Here is a 6,686-nt window from a genome sequence, read left to right on the forward strand (position 1 = left end):
TTTATTGATTGATTCATTGATCGATTGATTGATTTTTCAGGCTGATGCTACACATGAAAGAGCTGTGAAGAGAGAGGAGGGTGAAAAACTGGCCAAGGTTTGTAATGTCAACACACACTTATAAGGGTCATTTTGGTCATGTAGTCACATATATATATTTTTTTAATACTTGTAATTTCTTTAAGTGCAAAACCTTTTTAATAAGGGGAAAATGGAGATAAATGCAAATCACTCACTTTATTTAGCCTCTGTTGTTGTCTTTGAGAGGTTGCACAATTATTCACTGTGTATATGTGACAGAAACACACTTATGCAGTTATTTTGGTCATGTAGGCATGTTTTGAAATACAAATTATTTCTTTATGTGTAAAACCTTGAAAAATTTCTAAATGCATCTTTAAAACCGGCATCATTTCATGCATTAACTGAAACAGTAATTACAGATTCACAGCAGGCTAAATAAATGCATTATTCAGCCTCTTTTATTGGTTGCCCCATTTAAATTATTCATTGCAGAATGGATTTATACATGGTAACGTGTTGTAAATGGAGCTGAGAGAACCACACTCTTACTGACAGCTGAAAGCATGACCAAATTAGCACAACTACCTAATAAAGGAACATGTGTGACGGGGATGTGATTCTAAAATCAGGACATCACACGTTCTGTATGTGGCTCTCGTATGTACTGATTCATCAAAGACAGTTTTCAGACACATAACCTTAGCAACAGCCTAGCAACACACTAAAACACCAATGCAACTGCATGGCAACGCATTAAAAACCACTCAGAACACTTTAGCAACAGCATGGCAACACACTAAAACACCATAGCAACCACATAGCAATGCATTATAAAACACACAGAATACCTTAGTGACAGCATAGCAACACATTAAAAACCATGCAGAATGCCATAGGAACCGCAAAACAACACATTACAAATTACAACACACTAAAACACCATAGCAACCGCATGGCAACACACTAAAACACCATAGCAACAGCATAGTAATGCATCATAAAACAAATCTGTTGGTAAAAACACAGAGGGCTGAATTCACTAAATACATTCGAGCCACTTTTGCACACAGTATCAGCACAAATTTCTAGATGCATCCTATTCATTATTCTTCTAATTTAACCAATTTATACCAGCTAAAAATTCATTTACTTTTATGCATTTAGCAGTTACTTTTATCTGAAGCATCTTACAATATGCATTATGTTTAATGATAAGTTGTGCCTTTATATTGTAAAGAAAACACACATTTTCAGTTTCTGTCTAAATATTAATTGTGTAGAGCTACAGTATACGAGCATTTAAATTCAGTTTCAGTGCAAACATGCCTGTATATAAATTATTTTTAAGTTGCATCTTATTTATAAACTTAATACTGTTCGCCTGGTGCAGTTAGTGCGGGTTAGATTATGTACAAATTGTCGTCTTCTACTCATTCCAAATTGCATGACAAAAATTGTAGTTAGTAATGTAATGCATTACATACATAAAAAAGTAACTGTAGTCTGATTACGAGTATTTTAAAATGTAAGAATCTAATTACAAGTCCAAATTGTGAGATATGAACTTGCAGTTACAAGAAAAAAAGTCTGAATTCTGAGATAAAAAGTCGAAATTAACTTTGTTTTTCATGGTGGAAGCAAAAAAAAAACATGAGAAATGTAAATGAAAGAATTCGTAGGCAAAAAAAAAAACCTTCAACTGCGAGATATGAAGATTTTTCAGGTTAAAAAGTCATAATTACCTTTTTATTCTTATTCTGTGGCGGAAACGTTAAATGTTTTAACAGACGGAAACTTTGATTAAGTTTGTCAAAAGAAGTCGCTTTTTTACACTTACTTGCATATTCATGTCATATTCTCTCCACTTTTTTCATTGTTATTTGTCAATGTCTTTTCATAAAATATGAACTAATATGAAAGATGTATGTATTGTACATATGAAAAATATCATATGGCACTTACAGTAGTTTGCATAACATATAATTAATGTTTTGTTAAATGCCTTTAAATTTAGTATGGTCCTGTACGCTAAATATATAGAAAGCTTTAATTAGAATTAGTAGCTTTAAGTGATGTTCAGAATGTGCTTGAATTTTACAAATTGATGTTATGTCAGATATTGCACGTACTGTGGATCGTTTAATATATCGTGCTGTACAAATATTTTCATTTGAAGAGTTTTCAGTACTTTGACTTTTGCACTTTTGTTCTTGTTGTTTTTCTGTTGTTGTTGATATTTTTTATATGTGAGCCTGGAGCACAAAAGCAGTCTTAAGTTGCTGGGGTATATTTGTAGCAATAACCAACCATACATTGTTAACAATTTTTCTTTTATGCCAAAAATCATTAGGATATTAAGTAAAGATCGTGTTCCATGAAGATATTTTGTAAATTTCCTACCGTAAATATATCAAAACTTAATTTTTGATTAGTAATATGAATTGCTAAGAACTTCATTTGGACAACTTTAAAGGCGATTTTCTCAATATTTAGATTTTTAAATCTAACAAACCATACATCAATGGAAAGATTATTTATTCAGCTTTCAGATGATGCATACATCTCAATTTCGACAAATTGACCCTTATGACTGGTTTTGTGCTCCAGGGTCACATATCATTTGAAACTAAAGGAAGACCAGAATATGGACTGAAATGAATCTTTTGTTGGTCAGGAAATTTGTACTGATGTGCCATTTTTAGCTGCTCAGCGATTTTTGACAACAAATCAACTGATGTATATAAGTTGAATTCATTTTGTTTTCCTCTGTATGAAGAAATTACATGAACAGGTAATATCACAGAAATGACAAGCAATGATATACAGAACTTTTTTTTTTATCTGGTAGGTCAACACAACGTTTTTATTTTTTATTTTTCAAGGTATTTATGTAATGTGTATTGTATTCCCAACAATAAAATCTGACAGTGAAGTGAATTCTGCATTGGTGTCTCAGTAATACAGTGACCTCTCATGGACACAACATCACATTGCTGCTCATTCCTTTTAAAAAAATAACCATGAAATCCAACGTTTTCTAAAAGCCGCTTTTACTGTTTACAGATTTCACAATATCAGATATGCATGCATTCATAGACACATTCATACAAAGCAATTTACACATGAGAATGATGCAAGCAGAAGTCATTAATCTAAGCGGTGCATCTTATTTCAGGTCTTTTTATCTGTGATATTCAATAATAATCACTTTCAGCATTAAATATTATAAACCAGGAGCACATGGCATCTTGAATAGCATTGGCAGGTGCCTTCCTCAATTGTTAGTTGACGGGTCAGAGTTTAGCTGGTTAGGTTCAACAGCTGGTAGACAATTACATCAGTATAATATCAAAAAGCATTCAAATGTAGCAATGCATTCTGATGAAACAATGCTGTGCAAGCAACATATAAATATTTATGTAGAATTTCGTTCTAAGATTTACAGGGTAAAATGGTATCTTGTGTCTTGAAGGTAAAATTCTGTGATATATTTGTGGTACTGTATGTATAAAGTGATTAAAATATTAGTGGTTTATGTTTGTGGTTTCTGAAATATTTGACAGATCCTTTAAAACCTTTTGTTTAGACTTCCTTTTGTGAGGTTCAAGCCTTAGTTAGGGGTCAGATTAATTTTAATATGAAATGAATAAATATTTAATATTAATCATTAGTAATTGACATTGCAATAGTAAATATAATTCATATTTAATATATTTATTAAACACCACATGAACTAGAGGTACTGTACTGCATACGTAATCGCATTATTAACAACATTAGCAGACAGACCAAAAAAAAAATTACATACATTTCAGTGTTTTTTACAGCCTACATGTTTTCAGCACTTTTTATTGGTTCCAAAAGGATTATACATTATTTAATTTATAAAATATAAGAAATCTGATTTGTAAAGTGCACACATCTTCTTATGTATATGGTAATATGGTAATATAATGTATAAAATTACACATCACATACACACATTTCTGTCACACACTCCAATTTTCTGTTAACGTTGGTTTCTAAATCCTTCAAAAATAGTAAGTACAATTATTGTTTATTTTTTCAGGCCACAAAATTCACAGGTAAGCTATATGACATAAAATCTTTCCAAAACACTCAGACCAGAACTTAATGACGTCATCTCTTTGCATTTCCAGAGTGTTTAGTCACGTGGCATTTACGGCTCTGTGATTGGCTAAAAAAAATAAAAAATAAATACAGTATTCCTGTTCATGTCAATGGAAATTTTCTGAAGCATGCACCAGCCATGCCGAATAGTTACCATACCGTTCAGTGCTGTTACGTTTTTATGTCGGCATTGGCTAACAATACTACAGTAACTTTAAAATGCATCCGAATTTTTTTACTCAAACTTGTAATGTTTAATTGTTTTATCAAACAATCTAACCTTGATCGCTATTATCAGATTAAATAGGCAACCTTTTAAAGTAATAGCTCAAAAATGTAAATTAGCTGAAAACGTATTCCCCCTCAGGCCATCCAAAGTGTGTTTGTTTCTTCATCAGATTTGTAGAAATGTAGCATTGCATCAGTGTCTCAGCAATGGATGCTCTGCAGTGATTAAATTAGCTGAAAACGTATTCCCCCTCAGGCCATCCAAAGTGTGTTTGTTTCTTCATCAGGTTTGTAGAAATGTAGCATTGCATCAGTGTCTCAGCAATGGATGCTCTGCAGTGAATGGGTGCCGTCAGAATGAGAGTCCAAACAGCTGATAAAAACATCTCAATAATCCACAAGTAATCCACAGCACTCCAGTCCAGCAGTTAACATCTGGAGAAGACAAAATCCATCAAGATGTTTTTTTAACATCAAACTGTTGCTTCTGGCTAAAATATGACTCCATAATCCATAATAACGCTTCCTTCCTGGCAGTAATCTTGCCACTAAGAGCAAAGGATGAGTCTGGTGACATGATAGAGACACTATTACCGGTCAGTTGCCCTGCAGGTCAAGGTCAAGCTCACTTTTATATGGTCATCATGTGTTCTTTTAAACGTTGACGTCGCCATGATCTTCTCTGTCGTTCAGCTTGGATGATGGATGAAGCACATTTAATCAGGGATGTTTTCTGCTGTTTGTACTGGGTTTCACGAACACATGTCACGCAGAAGAAATGATCTCCGAGCTGGTCATCAAGATATCGTCATCAGGGTCACAGTGCCATGGCTGATGGAGGGATGTTTGTGTTCTCCTCATACAGCAAACCCTATTCCTTTATCTGAGTGCTTGATGGGAATGTTGTTGTTACAGGAAACTATTATTATTATTATTCAATTACGATAAGTATTTCTGTTCATGTAGACTCCTGTATAAATGCCTTTCTCGCTGTGCTGTTCAAGGGAAAAAAATGCGTATTTGATGATAAATGTTGAAAACATCAAGGGAATGAGAGCTCTTAAAGGACAGTTCACCCAAAAATAAACATTCTGTCATCATTTATTCACCTTGACATCATGTTGTTGTTACAGGAAACTATTATTATTATTATTCAATTATTAAAATTAAAAACAGAACAAAGTATTTCTGTTCATGTAGACTCCTGTATAAATGCCTTTCTCGCTGTGCTGTTCAAGGGAAAAAAATGCGTATTTGATGATAAATTTTGAAAACATCAAGGGAATGAGAGCTCTTAAAGGACAGTTCACCCAAAAATAAACATTCTGTCATCATTTATTCACCTTGACATCATTCCAAAACCTGAAGGACTTTCAACAAAACACCAAAGAACATATTTTAATACATTTCTATTTTTCTAGCCATGCAATGAAAATCAATGGGGCCCATTGTTGCTTGTCCACAGTTTTTGGATGAATTATCCATTTAAAAGTTTTAGGAAAATAAATAAAAATAAAAACAAGCAAACAAACAATTGAATTAGTGCAAATCATCTACATTTACCATATCAAAGTGCAAGAACTTGTAAAGTAACAGCACATATGGGTTTGTTGGTGTGAATTTATGATGCAAGATATTGCTGGTTCAAATCCTGTTTGGGACCTCAGAGCTTTTATCAGATTTCAAGGGCTTTCTGACACGGTTTCTGGTGGCCTGTGAGCTCTGACCTGACGTTTGACCCTACTTCTGTAATGCCTTCACTGTAATGTGCTGCAGTTAGATGCATCACCCCTTTTCTTGCTTAAAAACATAACTCGAACCAATCAGGTTGGTGGTGGTTAGTTGATGCCCCAGTCAAATTAATCTGGTCAGGCTGGTCTGTTTTGCAGGTTTTAAAGGGGTTTATGTACCAGCTAACAGCCTGGTTTAAGCTGTTGTTTTTTCCCATCAGGGTTGGTAACAGCATTACCCATGATAAATAAACAAGGTCATTGTGAGGCTGTTGTGTAGTAACTAGCCCTCTGTTTATTTGGATTATTTTATTTTATTTTTTTAAATACAGTTAGTGATGACTGTGATATTTCAGGTAAACACAGGAAGGCAGTGTTGCTCAATAATCCCAGCTGTCCTTGAACTACTACCTCTAATGTAAAACAGGCCCAGAAATACTGTAAGCACTTACAGCTGAAGACAGGAAAGCTCTTGAAAGACTAGAAGGTACTAGAGCACATTTAATAGACAGTGAAGACATTTATAATGTTACAAAAGTTCCTATTTCAAATAAATGCTGTTCTTTTGAACTT

Source organism: Sinocyclocheilus anshuiensis, unplaced genomic scaffold, assembly GCF_001515605.1.
Source record: "Sinocyclocheilus anshuiensis isolate Anshui unplaced genomic scaffold, SAMN03320099.WGS_v1.1 scaffold546, whole genome shotgun sequence".
Classification (NCBI taxonomy): domain Eukaryota; kingdom Metazoa; phylum Chordata; class Actinopteri; order Cypriniformes; family Cyprinidae; genus Sinocyclocheilus; species Sinocyclocheilus anshuiensis.